Consider the following 24,345-nt stretch of genomic DNA (forward strand, 5'->3'; position numbering starts at 1 on the left):
GGAACGGCATTCATCTAGCGATTCGACTTCCAGTTTTTAAGCCTGAAGGTGATATCATATTATTTTCCTGAGAACATTTGAGATCACATTACAAGCCTCATGGAACTATAGGAAGTTTACAGTGGGGCATTTAGAAAAAGAAGCCTGCGAATTGGGAGGGGGGAGGATCTCTATGCAGAATAATGTTCTTGTTGGCAAGATTTTTATAGGCAGTTCAAAGATAAAGTATTGGTCTGATGGTGAATAACAAAAGTTGACTTTGGAATTAATTGATTCAAGCCCATATAAGTGAAGTTGGAGTGGTTTAAGAAAATATTTTGAATGGCATCTAAATCGAAGGAAGTTTCTAGATTAACCTATAAGTGAAGGACATTTAGTCAAAGTGTTAATTACTTGGATGTTCCCATGAGGGAAAAATGACAGGTAGAGTATGGAGCAAAGTTAACGTTATTTTGAGCTTCCCAAAATTGTAAATTATTCTTAATAAGACGAGGGAAGGAGAATGTTCTAGATTTAATGGGGAATATTACAGAAAAGGGGTAGGGGATAATTGAGGAGAAGAGGAAGTATGAAGTAATTGGTATTGTCAACTAAAAACACCAATAGTGGTTATTACGAAAGCAAATGGAGAAAAATGTGAAACCATATAGATTACAAAAGTAAACAAGGAATAGAAGACTGTATGTGTCCTATAGGGACATTGATTATTGAGTATGAGGGAAACTAAGGAAATCTCTTGGGAACGACCATTACCAGTGAGCAGTAGGCCCAAATTACTAGACGTAATTAATATTGAGGAAGAGTGTTCGCTGAGAGAGGATCTATTCGAGGAGTAATTGTTTTAGATGGAACAAAGGATAATAAGATTTATAATCGAAGGAATTATTGAAGGGGAACAGATTAATACTATTTTAAACTCAGGAAGCAAGATGTCAGTGGTCAACTAAGCTTATTTTGGAAATTTACAAGAAAGGGGAAGACATCCAGTGTTACTTGTAACAGGAGTGCAAATTTTTGCTTTTACAGTTTGGAAAAGGAAGATGATTAAAGAATAAGAGCTATTAACATTTTCCCTGGGTAACATACTTGTTAAGAAACATTTCTTGGTAGTGCCTCACATCAGTATACCATTGTTGTTAGGGCTCGACTGGTACATTAAACATAAGGCTGTAATTAGTTTTGAACTCAAGTGCTATCTTCTGAAATTCAAGGTGTACCGGTACTAATAAACAAACCTTTCATGAAACAAAGGCAAACAACAGAAAGTCCAGGTCGGAATAACAAAAATATTATTAAAAGGATAGAGTTGTTACTCACCATAAAGATGACATGTTCAGCTGCAGACAGGGCCGATGAAAAGACTGTTACAGCAATCTATCCTGTTCATGAAACGAGGTAAAAGACTGGCCAATTGGAGGCTACCCAGTATGATCTAAAGGAGTCCTGTGGGCTATGATAATGAACTAAGAGTTGAGACTAGCCAATGATGGATAGGGAATAAAATCAATATAAATGATCGCCTTCCATCTAAGTAAAGAGGAGAATTAATTAAGTTAGTAACCAACTGTACAGATATGTTTCCTGAAAAAATGTGTCACATTGAAGGTTATCACTGTAGATTAAAATTATAACAGAGAAGCCATTATTCAAGAGAACTTATCCAATACCTTTAGCTTTAAAGCTTACAGCAACTGTTGGGAGCCGTGCGGGGTAGCCTCATTGTCTGAGGCGTCTTGCCACGGTTCACGCCGCTCCCCTGTCGGAGGTTCGAGCCCTCCCTCGGCCATGGATGTGTGTGTTGTCCTTAGCATAAGTTAGTTTAAGTTAGATTAAATAGTGTGTAAGCCTAGGGACCAATTACTTCAGCAGTTTGGTCCTATAGGAACTTACTACGAACTTTTCCAACTGTTGGGATTCAGAAAATGTTAGAGCAAATTTTTATTGAAAGATCGCTAAGTGTCTACAATAATCCATTGCTAGCTGTTAAGAAACCTTATTGTGTGTCAATTTTGTTTTGGACGCAAGATCACTCAACGAAATTATAGAGATGGGAAGGGATCGACCCATGGAAGAAATACCTGCTAGGCTTAATAGTGCTAAGTACACTATGTGATCAAAAGTATTCGGACACCCCGAAAACATACGTTTTTCATATTAGGTGCAGTGTGCTACCACCTACTGCGAGGTACTCCATATCAGCGACCTTAGTAGTCATCAGACACCGCGGGAGAGCAGAATGGGGCGCTCCACGGAACTCACGGACTTCGAATGTGGTCAGGCGATTGGATGTCACTGGTGTCATACGACTGTACGCGAAATTTCCACACTCCTAAACATCCCTAGGTCCACTGTTTCCGATGCGATAGTGAAGTGGAAACGTGAACGGACACATACAGCACAAAGGCGTACAGGACGCTCTCGTCTGTTGACTGACAGAGACCGCCGACAGTTGAAGAGGGTTGTAACGTGTAATAGGCAGACATCTATCCAGTCAATCACGCAAGAATTCCAAACTGCATCAGGATGCACTGCAAGTACTATGACAGTTAGGCGGAAGGTGAGAAAACGTGGAATTCATGGTCGAAGAGCTGCTCCTAAGCCACACATGACGCAGGTAAGTTCCAAATGACGCCTGTCTTGGTGTAAGGAGCGTAAACATTAGACGATTGAACAGTGGAAAAACATTGTATGGAGTGACGAATCACGGTACACAATGAGGCGATCCGATGGCAGGGAGTGCGTATGGCGGATGCCCGGTTTACTTCATCTACCAGCATGTGTAGTGCCAACAGTAAAATTCGGAAGGGGTGGTGTGGTCGTGTTTTTCATGGGGGACTTGTACCCTTTGCTCTTTTGCGTGGCACTATCACAGCACAGGCCTACATTGAGGTTTTAAGCACCTTCTTGCTTCCAACTGTTTAAGAGCAATTCGGGGATGGCGACTACATCTTTCAACACGATCGAGCACCTGTACATAATGCACGGCCTGTGGCAGAGTGGTTACACAACAATAACGTCCCTGTAATGGACTGGCCAGCACAGAGTCCTGACCTGAATTCTATAGAATACCTTTGGGATATTTTGGAACGCCGACTTCATGCCAGGCCTCACTGACTGACATCGATACCACTCCTCAGTGCAGCACTCAGTGAAGAATGGGTTGCCATTCCCCAAGAAACCTTCCAAGCTTGATTGAGCATATGCCTGCGAAAGTGGAAGCGGTCATCAAGGCTAAGGGTGGGCCAACACTATATTGAATTCCAGCATTACCTATGGAGGATGCCATGAACTTGTAAGTCATTTTCAGCCAGGTGTCCGGATGCTTTCGATCATATAGTGTATATAAGTAGCTTGAATATGCCAGTTACTGGCAAATAAATCTTCATCCAGAACCACGCAAATATACAACATCCCTGTTTGAGGGATGATTATTTCAATTCTGAGTTTTTCTGTTCATGTTCAACATATCTGCATCTGTATTTATGTATGCTCTAAACTTGGCTTTTTTGTAGTGAACTATTGAATAAGATAATTTTATATTTAGACTACATAATCATTATTTCTAAGGTATGGGCAGCCCACTTATTAGTGTTAAAGAAAGTGCTCAATGAATTTAGGCAGAAGAGCATCACAGTTAAATTACCTAAGTCTTCATTTGGTAGGAAAGAAGTCAAGTTTCTGTGGCATATTCTTGCCACTAAAGGTGTATGGTCCAGATCCCCAGCAAATGGAGGCTATTGCTAAGTGTCCTTACTCATGAGGTACGAAGCAACTGAAATCTTTTATCAGAGTGGTGAATTTTTTAGGAAATTTCTAAGTGGTGACAATGTTAACCATCATGATATTATGTAGTGATTAAAACAAATGTCATCTTGGAAGTGAGGTGTAAGAGAGTTGTAGCATTTGATGAAATTAAAGGTGATTTGTTATGAGTAAAACTATTTCACCATTCGAACTTTAAAAAAATCTTTTAATTTACCTACAGATGGATCAGTCTATGGATAACAAGTGAAGTTCTCCAAGGTGATTTAACATATGAGTATAACAACCATCGAAGTTTGAGGTTTGCTAGCAGAATGTTAAATAAACATGAACAAAATTATTCAACATCAGAAAAGGTTGTGTGGAGTTTGAAATGGTTTCACTGTCTATTAGCTGGTAATAAAACCATAGTTTACACAGATCATCAGGCACTGACCTTGTTATGAACAATAAACTCGTGCATCATAGGCTAATGAGATGGGTGTTGTTTTTACAAGAATTTGACTTTGAAGTAAAATACATAGGAGGAGTTAAAAATGTAGTACCAGATGCACATTCCAGATTATAACTAGGGTATGATAGTGAATACACTTCCCTAGAAACTAGAACTAAATTTAATATATACTTTTTGAAGATTGGAGAACATAATAAAGGTATTCAGAAGAAAGCCCAGATGATCATGAAGGAATACATCCTGGCATAACAGCCTTCATGATGGCAGGGTGTGCTCATGTCAAAATGTTGGCGGTTGTGGATGATGTCACATAGTTGCATTCCCATAAGTAGTTTGAACATAGTACATGCTAGGAGAAACTCATGTCTCACAGTGTTGTATGAGGTTGTAACGCCGGAAATGCATATCCTCCTATTTCCATCTATTGTACTATTTTTTTCCTTGCTTTGTTACCTCAAGATATGACATTTCTGTCTCTTTGTATATTGTAATTGTTTTACTATTTGTATATTTATGCATTTATGTCGATGTATAATTGGTTTGTTTCGTAAATATTATTTGTATTTTTACGCTGGGTCTTGCCTAGGGAAAACTGCTATCGAACGATTACGTCGATAGGTCGTGTGAAGAATCAAAGTGTGTAGGATCTTTGGTCGTGTTAACTCTGCCGCGTGGAGCGCGGGCTGAGAGAAGGAGTCTGGCGGGAGTAGCGAGTGGAGCAGGTGTGTTGTGTGACGCTCCCGCGAGTTGCCGCGCTTTCGGGGTTTGGCAGCATGTAATTGCGCTCGACTTGCGGTGATAGTTTCTGACATGGTGTCGCGGACGGGAAACATTAACTAGCGCACATCAAGAGCCCGTTTCGTCTGGTGACCGTGTCGAGAAGAAGGCGCGCCAACATCCAGCTTCTGCAACAGCGACGGCCGACAATGAGTGACTGTCGCCACCTCCTCGATCGACGGCTTCAAACCTTCAATCAACCATCAAGGAAGACTGGAAGCAAGTAAAGTTTTAGAACTGTATGGCAGACCTCAGCTTTTCAAACTGTACCATTTTCGTAACTATAATAACAGCAACTTAGCATGAACCTTTGTTGCTCATTGTCCCAATTGCATTACCAAGCAGGGTCCCTTCCTTTTCCGAAATGAACCCGAGTGTCGTTGAAATTTAAACGCCAGCACTAAAGTAATATAGCTAATTCTATTTCACTGCTTTAATTTCAAAGTTCAGTTAGCTGGCTACAATATTCAGATTACACAAGCACAAATTAAGAGTGCGAGTTTTGTTATCGTATTTTAGCTTACCTGTGACAGCAGCTCAGCTTGGTACGTACTAAATTTTACTATTGTTAATTGTTCAGAATCATTTAATTCAAGTTCAAAGTTAAATCTCTTATTTCCAAATTGCGTAGATTCAAGTAGTTTTTTGAAATGATTGTTGAGGTAGTCCAAGACTAACCGTATTTTACTGAATTTCGATGTGCTTCAGAAAGAAAGCTCACTATTAACTTCAGTCACTAAATTAACTTTCGATTTTCCGGTTTTATTAATTCTTTGCTAAATTAAGTCAGGGTGTAGCGAAATTTATTACTTCTGACAAACTTTCAGTTTTCACACTACACGTGTCAACCTTCAGTTGCCACGCTTCTAGTGCTAATTATATGTGTAATAACCTTTCTTTTTCAGTTACTATAGTAATTGTCCTTAGGACTGGCGACCGTGATTTCCCCCAAATCTCAAATACCTAATTACCGCTAGTTAATTGTTAATGTAACGGCTGCACATTTACTTTATTTATTAACTTTACCCCTTTTCAAAATTAATTTCCACCAGTTTCATTAGCACATTTCCTTTCATTTAGATGTAACCCTTTCCTCCCTCTTTACCGACAGCTTAACTTCGGTGACGATTGCTTTTCCAAAACTCCCATTAGGTACACGCGGTTTCATCTTTCACTGTCATTAAGGTCGGTAAGTGAGGGGGAGGTTACAAGGTATGGAAAAGGGTTACTTAGTAAATGTAGTTGTTCCCAAAAAAAATTGCGTGATAATGGTAGCCAATTTGTTAGTAAAGACTTTAAGGGATTGTTGGAGAAATATACAAAACGTATGATGATTTCTAAATACTACCCACAAAGCAACCACACTAAACTTATTATGAGAGACCTCAGGAGGCATTATCAGGCAAACTCCTATGATTGACATACACAATGGATGTACCTAGTCCTTGAATTTGAGAGTTTGTTAAATGGAATGCCTACATCAGTACAGGGTTAGTGTTTGTGGACATTATAGGGAAAGAAATTCTAGGAGAGCCATGGTTGTCCTTGGTGGAATCGCCTGGGGAACTAAAAGCCAAATGAGTGTAACTCCACTGATGGTAGAAAATAAGTTGAACCGTACTGCTATTTGGCAATTTTGCAAACCTAATGAAGTACCACTAGTGTCTAGGTTTAAGATATGGTCGGCCATGGTGGCCGTGCGGTTCTAGGCGCTTCAGTCCAGAACAGCGGGACTGCTACGGTCGCAGGTTCGAATCCTGCCTCGGGCATGGATGTGTGTGATGTCTTTAGGTTAGTTAGGTTTAAGTAGTTCTTAGTTCTAGGGGACTGATGACCTAAGATGTTAAGTCCCATAGTGCTCAGAGCCATTTGAACCATTTTTAAGGTATGGGATTCAGTAAAGTTGGAAGTTACGTAAATTAGTTGGGAACTTTTTTTCCTCTTTTTTAAGGGCCATTGGAGGTGTTAGAAATATCTCATGCCAAAGCTGCAGTGCTACGGGACCCAATCAGTAGAATAATTAAAGACCTCTACAATATTTCAAAGATATGTAAGTATCATGATGAGCAATAATTAATGGTTGCCATAAGTAGACATGTAAGCTAAACTGACTGCCTTTTAATGTCATACACTGAAGGGCCAAAGAAACTGATACACCTGCCTAATATTGTGTAGAGCCCCCACGAGCAGGCACAAGTCCTGCAACACAATGTGGCATGGACTCGACTAATGTCTGAAGTAGTGTTGGAGGGAATTGACACCATGAATCCTGCAGGGCTGTCCATAAATCCGTAAGAGTACGAGAGGGTGGAGATCTCTTCTGAACAGCATGTTGCAAGCCATCCCAAATATGATCATTAACGTTCATCTCTGGGGAGTCTGTAACAACTCTGAACGTGTGGGGTGTCGCAATGTCCTGCTGGAATTGCCGAAATCCATCGGAATGCACAATGGACATGAATGGATGCAGGTGATCAGACAGGATGCTTACGTACATATCACTTGTCAGAGTCGTATCTAGATATATCAGGGGTTCCATATCTCTCCAACTGCACACGCCCAACACCATTACAGCGCCTCCACCAGCTTGAACAGTCCCCTATTGAGAAGCAGGGTCCATGGATTCATGTACATGCCTGATTTATAAGGAAATAGGAAGTTAAGTTTTATTACTGTAGACTAATGAGGTTTAACTACACACTAGTCAGTCTTATTTAGTTAAAGTTATCGAATCCATACGCATAAAAACAGCACTGGTGGCTATCAGTGTAATTAATACACTACTGGCCATTAAAATTCCTACACCGAGAAGAAAAGCAGATGATACACGGGTATTCATTGGACAAATATATTATACTAGAACTGACACGTGATTACATTTTCGCGCAATTTGGGTGCATAGATCCTGAGAAATCAGTACCCAAACAACCACCTCTGGCCGCAATAACGGCCTTGATACGCCTGGTCATTGAGTCAAACAGAGCTTGGATGGCGTGTACAGGTACAGCTCCCCATGCAGCTTCAACACGATACCACAGTTCATCAAGAGTAGTTACTGGCGTATTGTGACGAGCCAGTTGCCCGACCACCATTGACCAGACGTTTTCAGTTGGTGAGAGATCTGGAGAATGTGCTGGCCAGGGCAGCAGTCGAACATTTTCTGTATCCAGAAAGGCCCGTACAGGACCTGCAACATGCGGTCGTGCATTATCCGGCTGAAATGTAGGGTTTCGCAGGGATCGAATAAAAGGTAGAGCCATGGATCGTAACACATCTGAAATGTAACGTCCACTGTTCAAAGTGCCATCAATGCAAACAAGAGGTGACCAAGACGTGTAACCAATGGCACCCCGTACCATCACGCCGGGTGATACGCCAGTATGGCGATGATGCATACACGCTTCCAATGTGCATTCACTGCGATGTCGCCAAACACGGATGTGACCATCATGATGCTGTAAACAGAACCTGGATATGTGCGAAAAAATGACGTATTGCCATTCGTGCACCCAGATTCGTCGTTGAGTACACCGTCGCAGGCACTCCTGTCTGTGATGCGGTGTCAAGGGTAACCGCAGGCATGGTCTCCGAGCTGATAGTCCATGCTGCTGCAAACGTCGTCGAACTGTTCGTGCAGATGGTTGTTGTCTTGCAAACGTCCCCATCTGTTGACTCAGGGATCAAGACGTGGCTGCACGATCCGTTAGAGCCATGCGGATAAGATGCCTGTCATCTCGTCTGCTAGTGATACGAGGCCGTTGGGATCCAGCACGGCGTTCCGTATTACCCTCCTGAGCCCACCGATTCCATATTCTGCTAACAGTCATTGGATCTCGACCAACGCGAGCAGAAATGTAGCGATACGATAAACCGCAATCGCGATAGGCTACAATCCGACCTTTATCAAAGTAGGAAACGTGATGGTACGCATTTCTCCTCCTTACACGAGGCATCACAACAACGTTTCACCAGGCAAGAACTGCTGTTTGTGTATGAGAAATCGGTTGGAAACTTTCCTCATGTCAGTACGTTGTAGGTGTCGCCACCGGTGCCAACCTTGTATGAATTCTCTGAAAAGCTAATCATTTGCATATCACAGGATCTTCTTCCTGTCGGTTAAATTTCGCGTCTTCGTGGTGTAGCAATTTTAATGGCCAGTAGTGTAATATGACCCAAGTGTTAGTTAAGTTACGCTAGGGGAACAAATGAGAGTGTCAACTGTTTTCATCGACTGCTGCTATATGTGAAAAAGATATGATCTTTGAATAATGAAAATTATGAATGTCCAGTACCAACGTAACACATACCAGTTTATAAAGGCAGATGGTTTTAAAAAAATGTGATTTGGTGGTGATAGTGTTAAACTTTGGAAACTCTTATACACCTATGAGTAATATCTTAAAAGTAACTGTTTTATTCAAGGATGTAAGATTTATGAATCCAGATTTATTCTTTTCAGTGGTTAACATATTATGTAACGACCTACATTAATGTGGATAAAGGGCTCCACAAATAAATACTAATATAGCTCGAAGTTGTGAACTGCCTCCATAACAGAAAGAGGGCAATAAATAATACAGCTATTTTAAATACACTATGTGATCAAAAGTATCCAGACAATTGGCTGAAAATGACTTACAAGTTCGTGGCACCCTCCACCGGTAATGCTGGAATTCAAGATGGTGTTGGCCCACCCTTAACCTTGATGACAGCTTCCACTCTCGCAGGCATACGTTCAGTCACGTGCTGGAAGGTTTCTTGGGGAATGGCGTCCCATTCTTCCCGGAATACTCCACTGAGAAGAGGTATCGATGTCGGTCGGTGAGGCCCAGCACGAAGTCGGCGTGCCAAAACATCCCAAAGGTATTCTATAGGTTTCATGCAATCGCCATCCTCGAATTGCTCTTCAACAGTGGGAAGCAAGAAGGTACTTAAAACATCAATGTAGGCCTGTGCTGTGATAGTGCCCGGCAAAACAACAACGGGTGCAAGCCCCCTCCATGAAAAACACGACCACACCATAACACAACCGCCTTCGAATTTTACTGTTGGTACTACACATGCTGGCAGATGATGTTGACTGGGCATTCGCCATACCCACACCCTGCATCACTCCACGCAATGTTTTTCCACTGTTCAATCGTCTAATGTTTACGCTCCTTACACCAAGCGAGGTGTCATTTGCCATTTACCTGCGTCATGTGTGGCTTAGGAGCAGCGCTTCGTCCATGAATTCCAAGCTTTCTCACCTTCCGCCCAACCGTCGTAGTACTTGCAGTGGACCCTGATGCAGTTTAGAATTCTTGTGTGATTGACTGGATAGATGTCTGCCTATTACACATTACGACCCTCCTCAACTGTCGGCGGTCTCTGTCAGTCAGCAGACGAGGGCGTCCTGCAAGCTTTGTGCTGTATGTGTCCCTTCATGTTTAGGAGTGTGTAAATTTCACATACAAACGTATGACACAAGTGACACCCAATCACCTGACCACAATCGAAATCCGTGAGTTCTGCGGAGTGCCCCATTCTGCTCTCTCACGATGTCTAATGACTACTGAGGTCGCTGATATGGAGATGGCAGTAGGTGGCAGCACAATGCACCTAATGTGAAAAACGTATGTTTTTGAGGGTGTCCGGGTACTTTTGATAACATAGTGTAGTTTAACTAGAAAAGCACACATAGCTTGACGTGAGTTACTGTAAGCTATATCTACAAAAATTACGGAGGGATGGAAATAAGTACATTATGACAAAGCTTTTATTTACATTTTAGTACCTAAAAGAGAGTTTTAATTAAGATGGTCGCATTGAAGTAAATGTCATGGACACCAGTGATGTAACTTGTGTATGAAAGTACAATTAAAATGACTATTATTCAAATTAAAATGGTTAAGAAGTATTGAAAAAATGAAATGCCATGTGACGAGGACCTTCCGTCGGGTAGACCGTTCGCCTGGTGCAAGTCTTTCGATTTGACGCCACTTCGGCGACTTGCGCGTCGATGGGGATGAAATGATGATGATTAGGACAACACAACACCCTCTGAATGCCAATGGACGTAAAACACAGTATGACATCACCTTTGGTGGTTGTAGTCTTAACTGAAGTAGCTATGTTATGATCATAGTATGAAAGACTAAGTCATCGTGTAATTTATGTACAGTCAACTCAACTCATAAAATGAAACAAATATGGTTGGACATCCAGCATAAGTTATTCATTGTTATTAATTTAAACCTGGAGACATTCATCTAGTGGCAGGAGTGTGTAGTCTTTACCATAATTGTGGTAAACACTGATATGTCTCACTGAGCAATTCCAGGCAAGTATGTCACAAGTGTGTCACAATTATGTATCATAAATTTTAAATGAATTGTGTTTAAATGCTATGTTTGTCATTTATTACATGAGGCTCAGACGGTTCTGCGACCGTGTAGGCTGCAGATTCCTCGACTTGCGCCATAGGGTGGTGGGGTTTCGGCTTCCGCTAAACAGGTCAGGTGTCCACTACACAAAGGAGGCGGCTACACGGGTAGCAGGGGCTGTGTGGCGTGGAATGGGCGGGATTTTAGTTAGACAGTCTGGGGAAAGATCAAAAAGGACTCCAGTCTCAAAGGTTACAGGGCAAAGAAACCACGAGAATCGACCAAGCAACAGTCGGTGTTGTAGTTGTAAGTTGTCGCAGCTATGTTGGGAAAAGTACCAGAGCTTCAAGCGCCGACAGAATGCACTGAAGCTGAAATCGCTATAGGAACAGAAAGCTGGCTAAAGCCGGAGATAAATTTTGCCGAAATTTTGACAGAGGCGCAAACCGTGTTCAGAAAGGTTAGATTAAATAAAGTAGGTGGTGGTATGTTTGTGTCTGTTGGTAGTAGTTTATCTTGTAGTGAAGTTGAAATAGATAGTTCCTGCGAAGTACTCTGGGTAGAGGTTATACTCAACAGCCATACCAAAATAATAATTGGCTCCTTCTACCGACCCCCCCGACTCAGATGACATAATACCTGAATGGTTCAAAGAAAACTTGAATCTCATTACAATTAAGTACCCCACTCATACAGTTATAATTGGTGTTCAATCTACCCTCGATTTGTTGGCGAAAATACGTGTTCAAAGCCGGTGGTAGACAGAAAACATCTTCCGAAATTGTACTAAATGCTTTCTCTGAGAATTACTTTGAACAATTAGTTCATGAGCCCACACAAATTGTAAACGGTTGTGTAAACACACTTAACCTCTTAGCCACAAATAATCCTGATCTAATAGAGAACGTCATGACGGAATACAGGGATTAGTGAACACAAGGTCATTGTAGCGAGGCTCAAAACCGTATCAACCAAAATCACTAAAAATAAACGTAAAATATATCTCTTTAAAACAGCAGATAAAAATTCGCTTGATGCCAAAGATACAGTATCGACAGCAATAGGTAGATTCATAACGCATAAGTTAATAAGAGACGGGACTGATCCACCATGGTACATAAAACACGTCAGAACAGTGTTGCAAAAGCGACGAAAAAAGCATGCCAAATTCAGAAGAACGCAAAATCCCCAAGACTGGCTAAGTTTCACAGCTGCTCGAAATTTAGTGCGGGCGTCAATGCGAGATGTTTTTAATAATTTCCACAGTGAAACATTGTCTCAAAATATGGTATAAAATCCAAAGAGATTCTAGTCGTGTGCAAAGTACACCAGTGGCAAAAAAACAGTCAATACCGTCACTGCGCGATAGCGATGGAAATGTTACCAATGATGGTGCCACTAAAGCGGAGTTACAAAAATACAGTTTTCCGTAATTCCTTCACGAAAGAAGGCGAGGTAAATACTCCAGAATTCGAAACCAGAATAGCTGTTAGCATGAGTAACATAAAAGTAGATATCTTGGGTGTTGCGAAGCAACTCAAATCACTTAAGAAAGGCAAGTCTTCCAGTCCAGATGGTATACCAATCAGGTTCCTTTCAGAGTATGCAGACACAATAGCGCCTTTCTTAGCAATCATATACAACCGCTCTCTCGACTAAAGGTCTGCTCCTAAAGAATGGAAAGTAGCATAGGTCACACCAATATTCAAGAAAGGCAATAAGAGTAACCCATTGAATTACAGACCCATATGACTGACCTCAATTTGCAGTAGGATTTTGGAGCATATACTGTACTCGAACATTATGAATCACCTTGAAGAAAATGACTTATTGATACATAACGAACACGGATTCAGAAAATATCGTTCTTATTCCCATGAAGTAATGAGTGCTGTCGTCAAGGGATATCAGATTGATTCCATATTTGTAGATTTCCAGAAGGCTTTTGATACCGTTCCTCACAAGCGACTATTAATCAAATTGCGTGCATATGGAGTATCGTCCCAGTTGTGTGACTGGATTCGTGATTTCCTCTCAGAGAGCTCACAGTTCGTAGTGATAGACGGTAAATCATCGAGTATAACAGAAGTGATATCTGGCGTTCCGCAAGGTAGTGTCATAGGCCCTCTGCTGTTCCTGATGATGATCTAGGACTAGGTGATAATCTGAGCAGCCCCCTTAAGTTACGTTGTGCAAGACGCGACAGTTAGCTGCGACTGCGACGCTGCCCCCTCCTCTTTTTCCCACCCTGGCAGACGGCGGCACGGCCGCAAGACGACTGGAGTCGTCGCCGTTTCCCAAGGTCCGGTCGGCGGCGGCGGATTCAAATACATAAGAAAAATAAGAATTCCGATTTTCTTGCTGTAAAAAATACTCTATGTTAATGCAACAAAGTTACATCGGCTCCCAGAGTTAGTTTTTCGATACAGATTCTCCTTTTACTTTCAAAAATTGAAAAGTATCTCTTCCGGTTTTGCGTGTTTTTTTCGCTGTGTATTACTTCTCTATCAATTGTGAGGAAAGTAAAAGGCACAAAAAATTGATGTTTGCGTATCTTACAGTTTCACATCACAGCTTGATAATGAGGTGTCTATTTTTCCGATATTCGTCACACTTATTCCGATACTTAATTTACAAGTAACCTACTGCATAAAATTTGAATTGTGTACAGTGAAAAATGTGGTCGCTGGCTACTTTACGTATGGTTCACGTTAGGTCATACATCGTTGCCGATGAAAAGAAGCTAACATATCGAAATTATTTTTAAAGTTGAGATCAGAATGATATCGTTCTCCGTTTCCGAGATTTGGGCTCATATATCTCCGGGAGCGTCGCGACTAGCCGCCAGTTCTGTCGATGCGCAACGAGAATCGTGTGGTCATCACACGATAGAGAATGCATTTGTTTTGTTTCGCTGACACATTTGGACCGAATGAAACCATTTTATGTCATATATTTCTCCGGTATGAGTTACTAATATTTCTCCATATGCTCTTGACAATTTCATTTAAAATGCCACGAAATGTAGGTTTCTTAAAGCCAAGTGATCAAGCAGAACCCATTTTCTTGGATTTGCTGAGGCATCTGAACCTGTTCCAAGCTTTCTTTCTCGTTTATTTCTCTGATACGAGTCCCGAATATTCCTCCATCTGTTTTTGCACATTTCACCTAAAATTCCAATGAAAGATAAGTTTATTAACAATAAGCGCACGCTAGCGTCATTGCATTGTTTCAAGTTCTTGACAACAAGATAGGGTTACACCTTAAACATCTCTAGAATTTTCATTCTGAACGTCTACAGTATACACTGGCAGAAATGTGGAAGAAATAATGTCCGTGCTTGTTCACAAAATTTCCCCAAATTATACTTGTCAGTTTCTCCCATGCAGAAACTTTTGGGACAAGCTAAGGCAGGGGGGGGTTTTTGGGCGCTCAACATCGAGGTCATCAGCGGACAAGCTAAGGCAACTTCCATAGCCAACTGACTCTTTATTCCCATCCAAATGAACTTCCATATTCTTATATTCTGACAGCATACATCGTTATGGATGACATGAACATTTAATCTTTCCAAGCTGCAGTCAAAAGATGACTCCAGGATTTACAAAAGACGAATTTCAATTGTGAACTGTGTCAGACCAGAAGGGCCTTGTAAAACAGTAGTGCGCTTTTGGCACAAGTTTTTTGAGCACCATCTTCTACCAATGAATTGAAGTGAATGTGACAAATTACTTATTGCAGCACACTGTTTGCGCAATCTGTTGAGAAACGCCTTCCTCAAAAACGAGCATCTATTGATTACAGAAAGCTGTACAACAATCTGGTTGTGGTTTTTCACAACTAGAAGGTATCATCAAGACACCAATCTACCGTTTACTTTCAAAGTGAAGGTATTGTAAAATGTAACTTTCTCGTTGTACTTCAGATTGTTCATTTTATGATGTACTTGCCGTTTTCAATTTTTATCGTCACAAAAATGAGTAATGCGAAAATTGACCTTCAAGTTCATTTTCATCATTCTAATTCTATATCTGCATGGATTATACTGATTTTCATAACAGGCCTGAAAAATTTGCATTAATGGGAAAATATTATATATTTCACTCACCTGCCAGTTTCAACTGTGCACCAATTTCTTCGCAAATTCTGTCTCTGAACATAGTGTCTCTATATTTAGGGTTCTTCAAATCGTAAAGGCAAGGATGTTGCGAGACCAGCTCACAGAGAATCACATCCTACGAGTGGCTCATTTCAGTTTTCCTTGACTGGCTCGACATCTTTCTGGCAGCCGTACGTCTTTATGTCGTGCGACTTCCGTCGCAACACTGCTCACTGGTGCAGTGCTGCTGCAGCTGCCGCAGCAGTCGCGCGTCGCATCCCAAACTCGAACTGCGCATGCGCCAGCAAGCAACTTCTGACGTCACGTAGCGACCCGTCGCAGTCGCTAGTGTGCGTCGCGTCTTGGACAATGTACCTTTAACTGTTTGCAGTTGACGCTGTAAGTTACCGTCTAGCAAAATCATCAGTCGATCAATTCCAATTGCAAAATGATCTAGAGAGCATTTCAGTATAGTGCGAAAAGTGGCAATTGGCACTAAACTAAGAAAAGTGCGAGGTCATCCACATGGGTACTAAAAGAAATCCGATAAATTTTGGGTATACGATAAAGCGCACAAATCTAAGGGCTGTCAATTCGACTAAATACCTAGGAAATACAATTACGAGCAACTTAAATTGGAAATACCATATAGATAATATTATGGGGAAGGCGAAACAAAGACTGCGCTTTGTTGGCAGATCACTTATAAGATACGACAAACCCACTAAAGAGACAGCCTACATTACACTTGTCCATCCTCTGCTAGAATATTGCTGCGTGGTGTGAGATCCTTACCAAGCAGGATTGACGGAGGACATGGAAAAAGTGCAAAGAAGGGCGGCTCATTTCGTGTTATCGCGCAATAGGGGTGAGAGTGTCACTGATATGATACGCGAGTTGGGGTGGCAGTCACTGAATCAAAGGCGGTTTTCTTTGTGGCAAGCTCTATTTACGAAATTTCAATCACCAACTTTCTCTTCTGAATGCCAAGATATTTTGTTGACACTCACCTACGTAGGAAGAAATGATCGTCATCATAAAGTAAGAGAAATCAGAGCTCGAATGGAAAGATTTAGGTGTTCCTTTTTCCCACCTACCTGGATTCATTGTCGAGACCTTAAATTGGTTATTAAAATGTCTTGCTAAAAATCTGAGATTATGAATTTATACTCAATACTGTATCTGATGCCAGGCAGTGAACGTTAACATTTGTATTCTGTCAGGCATACATATAATGGTGATTCTTGTCACTCAGGAAACGATAAGAAGCAGCATTGAGTTGACTCAGAAGTGATTCAGAATTTAATATGGAGCTGTATAATATTATGGATCTTAAATCCAAAGGAAAATTTACTATCCAACTTTAATTGGATTTCTTACAGCTCAGGTGAAGTCTAGAAAAGATTTGAATGTATGATGATGCTAAAGGTGATCTGAAGTGATAGCAACATCTCTGATAGTCAGTACTTAATGATTAATGAGCACATCAGTGTTAAATAATCTATTAAAATTTTAGTGAAATATAAGGAACTGTCTAACTCAGTTACTAGTCATTTGCTGCCTCGAAGGCAACAACAAGGATTATTGCAAAGAGTTTCGAATTCAGATCACATGGATTTTAGGCCAAATGATTCAAAATTGAACTATTAACTAGGACAAGGGTTTATGGAACCTAACTGTGAGTGCTACACGTTTTTTGCAGTCAGTTTAATCTCTCAGTGACAAATACTGAAATGAAATTTGTCGAAACAGACATAAGATTCTTGGTGGGCTTGTTAACTCTGATGGTGTTTCATAGTTGGTTTGAGCATTGATCATTACCTTGCATGAATGGAGTTTGTAGTGTGAAATTTAATGGAAATGGTTATTTAAAAGCTTCTGTACTCAGGAAAAGGCTTATCAGAAGAAATTACCACTGTAAATGTACATAAAAGAAGAAATTGCAACCAGAGATTTATGAATGGTTTGAACATCAGTTTATTGAGACTTTGTTTTTTTTTTTCACAAAACTGCAAACTTTGTACCCACAAGTGGAATGCGTCATTTTACATCCAAAATTTCTGGTTCTACTTCCTGTTAGCGCAAAGGTTGTGTTATTGAAAACTGGACTTAATAGAAGGAGAATTAGTTCCATGAAGATTAATGCAGGCTCATTTTGCTCCTGCTTAGACTACGATAGTGCACCTACAGTGAGGCGACAAATGGTTGTGACATCAACTATATAAAAAATAAAACATCCTTATCCATTAAAGAATTTTGTTGTAGGAAACCTTTAGTTGACATGAGGAGCAAGTCGGAACAGCTCAATATACATAACAAAACAGAAATTTCCACTGACTTTCGAGAAGCTACCGTTCTTTTTCCTTAACTACTCACTCTCCATTAGCCATGAAAATGGTCATCTTCATACCTGCAGTGATACTGACTGTTTACAAACTGTTGTTCAGGTAACATATGGGTGTGTGGGAGAAGAAAGTACTCCGAAAATTAGGCAGTGCAAGGCAGAAGTGGGTAAGTAAGTTCAGGGACCATTACCACTGTGAACTACCCAGTGCTCACTGTCTCAACTGACATCGCCCAAATAAATAAATAGATTAAATTAATTACTGTTTCTTGGGCATGATTACTATACTTATATCATCCGCAAAATGAATGTAGAGTGGCAAGTCATGAATATATATTAAGAACAATAATGGTCCCAAGACAGAACCCTGTGGGACACCATTGTTGATACACCTCTAGTTGGAGGACTCTGCTGATTTTTGCAAACTATCTGTACTGTTAAACTCAACCTTCTGCATTCTCCCAGTGAAATATGAATTAAACCATTTGGGCACTGTCCCACTCATACCACAACACTTATCTAGAAGAATTTTATAATTTACACAGTCAAAAGCCTTTGAGATATCACAAAATATTCTAATGGGTGATTTTCCGTTACTCAGAGCATTTAATATTTGATCAGTGAAAGGATATATGGCATTTTCTTTTGAAAAGCCTTTCTGAAAACCAAACTGACATTTTGTTAGTACTTCATTTTTTACTCTTGAATACATTTCTTTTTCAAGAATTTTGGATAAAGCTGTCAGAAGTGAGATTGGGTGGTAGTTGTAGCATCAGATCTATCCCGTTTTTTATGCAATGATTTAACAATAACATGTTTCAGTCTATCTGGAAAAATGCCCTGTTACAGAGAGCTACTATATATGTAACAGAGAATCCTACATATCAGTTGGGAATAAGCTTTTAGCAAGCTCAAGTTTGTTTTCGTGGCCATCCTCCGCAGCGAGCACAGAAATACTTCTTTTGTAAATAAAACTGCCTTTTCTTGCTGTAAGAAAAGGTGGTTATATTTACAAAACAAGTATTATTGCACTTTACTTGAAATGCCATCAGTTCCAGGCGAGCTTTTACTTTTGAGTGAATTTATTATTTTACTAATTTCAGTAGGAGGGGTGGCTGAATTTCAATGTTATTAAATTGCATAGGTACTGCCTCTTCCATATACTGCCTTGCATTTTCGAATGACTAACTGGATCCCATTTTCTCTACAACACTTAGAAAATGATTATTAAAATATTTTCTAGTTCTGACATTTTGTTAAAAAAATTTTCCATGAGTTTGATAGAAAGGAACCATATGATGTTCGGACAAGCATAGTACATCTATTCCGTCCTCAATTGCTACATTTTCTAAACAAACAAGAAGCTCGTCTATTTTGTTTTTTAATTCCCTGATATTCTGATGCAATATACTATCATTATTTTTCACTATACTTTTAGGAGAATCTTGTGACATTCTAACATTATTTTTCACTATACTTTTATGAGAACTTGTGAAATTTTAACATCTCTTGTACCTGCCTGTCTGAGCTTCTCATTAAACTTAATTGCATTCAATGTTGAATCATTGGACACTGATCATAGCCTAAAAAAAGCAGCATTCCCATGAGTTTCAGTGTCCCCCTTAAAGATTTTGCTATCATCTGTGCCAATTTACTCTTGCCTTTTGTGTTAAGATGCCAGGCCCTGCCTTGTGAAACCCCACCTATCAGTACCATAAACAGGAACCAAATGTATGCCTGACAAAGTAGCTGCCAGAAGCAGCTGATCTAGCTCAATACTGATCATCCTGACAGAGCTGTTCATTTGGGGCCAATCGTACAGCATGAAATCTGTAACTAATCAACATTTGTATGGTTCATTGTAGATACTATTCCCCAACGTGTAACTAACCCTTTCTTGTCCACAAAGCACACCCAGTATCAGTTGTCATACTCCTTACCTCCTCTGGCCCACACTCATCTGCAGGGGAACACATGCCTTTATTTACATATAAGGTATGTGAGGTACTGTGGCTGCACTTCCTTCAAAGTTATGCTTTAGATGTAGCACCTGGCTGTGGCCATATTGGATTTCATCAAGCTTGTATTTGGTATGTTTTATATTAGTACCACATTATAACTTATATCCTACAAACAAATCCTGTCCCAGTACACTGGCATATTGAGGATCTTTTGAAAAGTTACATTTTATTGATATGAAATGTCAGATAATGAGTCATTGGTGAATAAAGATTTCAGGAGCCTTAGGACTACAAGACAAAGACCAAAATTATCCACTCTCACTTTGGTGTAATGGGTAACATCATGTGAAGCAACTGAAGAGGCAGATTTGCAAATATGATAATTTTGGTTCATGTCCAGTCATTGGCAAAAATTTTATTATTCACTTTCACTTTTCTGAGAGCTTCTGGGACTTGTCATTGTCAATAATATACAAATTAAGGATGCAACATTGAAATGCAAGTGATTATTCAAAACACATTTACGATCTGGTAAAAACAAACTACCACTTATTGTCAGAACAAAAAACATAAAAAGGGCTGACACATGTGACAAAGAATAATAAGATGACTTAGCCTCACTGTCAGCCACCTATGAAGTATAAAAGACAATTTACAAGCTAGTTATTTTAGATTTCTTTTCCAAACAAAAACATCATCAAATAAAACAAATATGCAGGTGACATACATTCTTGTACTGGTACAGCCGTAGTCCTGCTGGTATTATTTCCTTGTTGTTTCAGTTACTTTCAAGAGAAGGGAGAATTTACTTTCTGGCATTGAATTTTAATTTTCACACAAATTAGAGCATACTTCACACAACCAGCACATTTATTTAACAGTTGGCGATTTTCTTCTTTATTACTTTTTATGATACATACCACTATTTAAATAATTAATATGTAGTTGACTGGTTCTCACTTTCAAAGAAAGAAAATACAGCAATTACTATAATTTTTAGCACAAAATAGAACACACATCACACAGCCAGCACATTTATTTAGCACTGGGGAAGCCTCTTAAGTACTTTTGTACTAAATACAGCTATGTAAGTGACGAGTATGAGGTGGGTGACTTTGCACTTTCAAAGAAAGAAATGACAACAAGTTTCCTATTCGCAGTGAGCGAAACAGCTAAACATTTATAGAGCTTCTGCTTTAATTATTCTGCTGAAGTGGATGCCAAAATCACGTTGATACCACCATCTAACATAATCTATTAAGCCAGGTTCACAAACGCATCTAATGTGGCGCCATAGCTGGTGGCCTACTGTAGTGGCATCGTGAGCTACCATTCACGCAGGATGCCAGAAATTCTACATAGTTGCACAGTTTTCAATATGGCGTCTGTTGAAATCATATGTTATAGTCCAGGTGATGACCTTAGAGCAATGACAAGAGTTAACTACAAGGAAGACGAAACCCAAATGTTGTATCTGAAAACAGATTTTGCACAGGGATAAATCAGGGGAAAAACACATTTATAAAACAAATAACACTGAGAGACGAAAATGCTATCTGCAGTGGCAAACTAACCAACAGCTAGCATGTACATATCATCGGTAGGTACGCCATTCTTCCACTATTTTAGAATCTTATTATGTTCATTGATGCAGGCATTTTGAATAACTAATTTTTGTTTAACAGTTGCCGTGTTACACTCTGGAACTATTTCCTGTGTAAAATCCAAAGTTTATACAAGGCTTGGTGTCACAAATTACGAAGTTTATATGACTCGCTTTTTTGGTTAAATATATTAAATTTCTTTATTCATTTAAGACTAGTTGCTGAAAAACAAACATAGGTTGGTATATTCATGTAGTTCCAGAAGAAGCTGCTTAAGTGTACCTGCCAACTTTTTTCACTTTTTTGAGAAATAAAAAACACTGAAATCGATTGGCGTACAGCAGCAATTGCACAATGATAACTGCAACAGAATTCTCATGTTTCGTGTTTCAAAATACTGCCACCCGTGAGCAGTGGTGGTAGGAAAGTGGCGCAACAAAGTACAACCAAGCTGAACTCTTCATGGCGTGACAAAAGTTGCATCTCGGAAGTTGCGCCACCAAAAACTGGGAGTTTACACTTGCAATTGCAATGCAACCACAGTATGCCAGTAGCTGTGGCGACACTTTTGTTGCGTGTGTGGATCCAGCTGTGACGATACCTTGACAACAGAGATGCCCTCAAGAGAGCCAGAGTAAATCAATGTTAGAGACCAGTTTTACCAAGGAACCAAAACTTTTGTACAAGAATTAATTGTATGTGTCATGAGAATCCTGTTTACCCATAACAAATGAATCACAGAGATGCCATCACTTTTAATGGTAACAACTGTAAGAACCAAAATGATCCAAAACAGGTGTTTGATAGTCTGTACCTATGGTGAACCAGAAAATAAATGTTTAATTTTTATTTTTGGATTGGACATACCTCATTCACCTAATAAAACCTTTATATGGGCTCTAGTAATTTATTTCCTCGTTATATTACAGAGAGGTTTAAAATATTACAGATGGGAGAATCCAACATGTTTTTTGTCTTTTATCAGTGGTGTTGTTCTTTTATTATAGACCTACAATTGTTACCCATCATTTATCACTTCTCTTACCTCTGGCAGTGTTTGATTATGTGACAAATGCCAAGTTGCACTGTGGTTTCAAGTCCATGTTAAACTCTGTATCTCACTATAACTGACTGTCTAAGCAGTTCAGAGTTGGAGGGAAGCATTGTCATACCACCTCTGACAGGACTATGATTAATAAATAATTGTGGCGTTCAAACCAACCTTTGACCTGATGACAGCTTTACTTTTTTTATGAATCACTGAGACAACATTTTTATTCATTGTTCCTGAATGTGTTGTCTTATAGTTTGGCTTGTTATTATAAAATATTTTGTGAAAGCGCCCACACAATGTTACTGACTGTAAATTTTACGATAACAAGTGGTGCATATATAGTGGCCAATACCTACAAAACTTACACAGCAAGCAAATGTTAATATTGCCATGAGTTTTGGAGGTTAAGGTCTTCCTATAGGTCTGTCCAGGAAGACTATTTTTCCTGACCTAATTAAGTGTCGACATAACCACTCTTCTTGTGGCAGGCAGATTAGATTACATTAGAGTAGGTTAGATTAGATTTACTTTCATTCCAATTGATCCATAGTGAGGAAGTCCTTTAGGATTGCCTGTACAGTTTCAACACTAAATAATGTCATTAGTTAGTTGGACAGTATAAATATCAAGACACTCAAGAGATATCATGTGTCTAATACACATGAGAAATCTACCAAACTAAAGATTTAATTTAGGAGTAGAGCTAACAATTCTGTAAAGAGTAGAGGTATTAAGTTGCCAGTGGCCACGCAAATAAAACTGAAAACTTCACCATTTCTCTGAGGAACCCTACTCCGAGCTAGAGTAGTAGTTCCACAGGTAGGCTGGGGTGGGAGCTTGCTGGGTTGAGTGGGCGAGGGGAGAAAGGAGGCAGGGAGCAGGATAGGATGGGAAAGATTGCTTGATAGCTTGGAGGGAAGCAGCGAGAGAGCAAGATAGGAATGTACCGTTCAGAAGCAGCAGGTACATGGGATAGGCGGCACATGGGTACCAGAACAAGTGAGAGGGTGGCAGAACAGAGGGAGGGGAGACTGTAGATAAGAGGGTGTGAGTGCATTGGGTTAGAAGAGATTAATTCCCATCTATGTAGTCCAGAAAATATGATACTAGGAGGGGAGGATCCTGATGGTATGGATCGTGAAGTGGCCATTGAAATCAAGTGCTTTATGCTCATCACTTTGTTCTGTCACTGGGAGTTCAAATTTGCTCTAAGCCGCAATTTGGTGGTGGACATTCATGCTACTATTCACTGTCTTGTACACTTGATTCCAAAATTATTTACATTCTGCTAGAACTTTCCATAATATACTTAAAACTAAAGATTTGATTATTATGGATCAAATCCTGTGTTGGATAATCTATGTATTGTTGTTAGAAAGAAAGAAGCTACATTGGATAAACTGTTATTTTTAAACATTTTTGAAGTGTTGGAGCTGTCGGTTCATTTCATAACATGACATTCAATATACCACACACCATTCCCTCTCTTCTACCCAATTGTGCAAAAAGTGAGCACCTTTGCGAAGTTGGTTAGTTCAGTGAAGCCAAATTCCGATCAAGTCTTACTGGACAAGAGTTATACAAAGTATATGTACAGAACATGTATTAAAATTTCAAATGGAATGAAACAAACTGAAATAACCACTTGAACAATGGTACCCTATATGACCCATTTTCTTCAGTTTATTTATACAATGGTATAAGAAAATGTGTTAAAATTATTACCAAATTGCTGTAAAATAAATACCAATTGCAGTGTGTATTGGCACAATCAAACAGCACTTTAAAAATGTCAGAAGAGATACAGTGCTTAAATAATACAGGTAGTACCAATATTGTTGTATGGATGTGAATGTTGTAGACTTACTAAACAAGAAAGGAAATGCAGAGTCGAGATTACTGAGAGAAGCTACAGAGTACTGGAG

This window comes from Schistocerca cancellata, chromosome 4 (assembly GCF_023864275.1).
Source record: "Schistocerca cancellata isolate TAMUIC-IGC-003103 chromosome 4, iqSchCanc2.1, whole genome shotgun sequence".
Taxonomy (NCBI): Eukaryota; Metazoa; Arthropoda; class Insecta; order Orthoptera; family Acrididae; genus Schistocerca; species Schistocerca cancellata.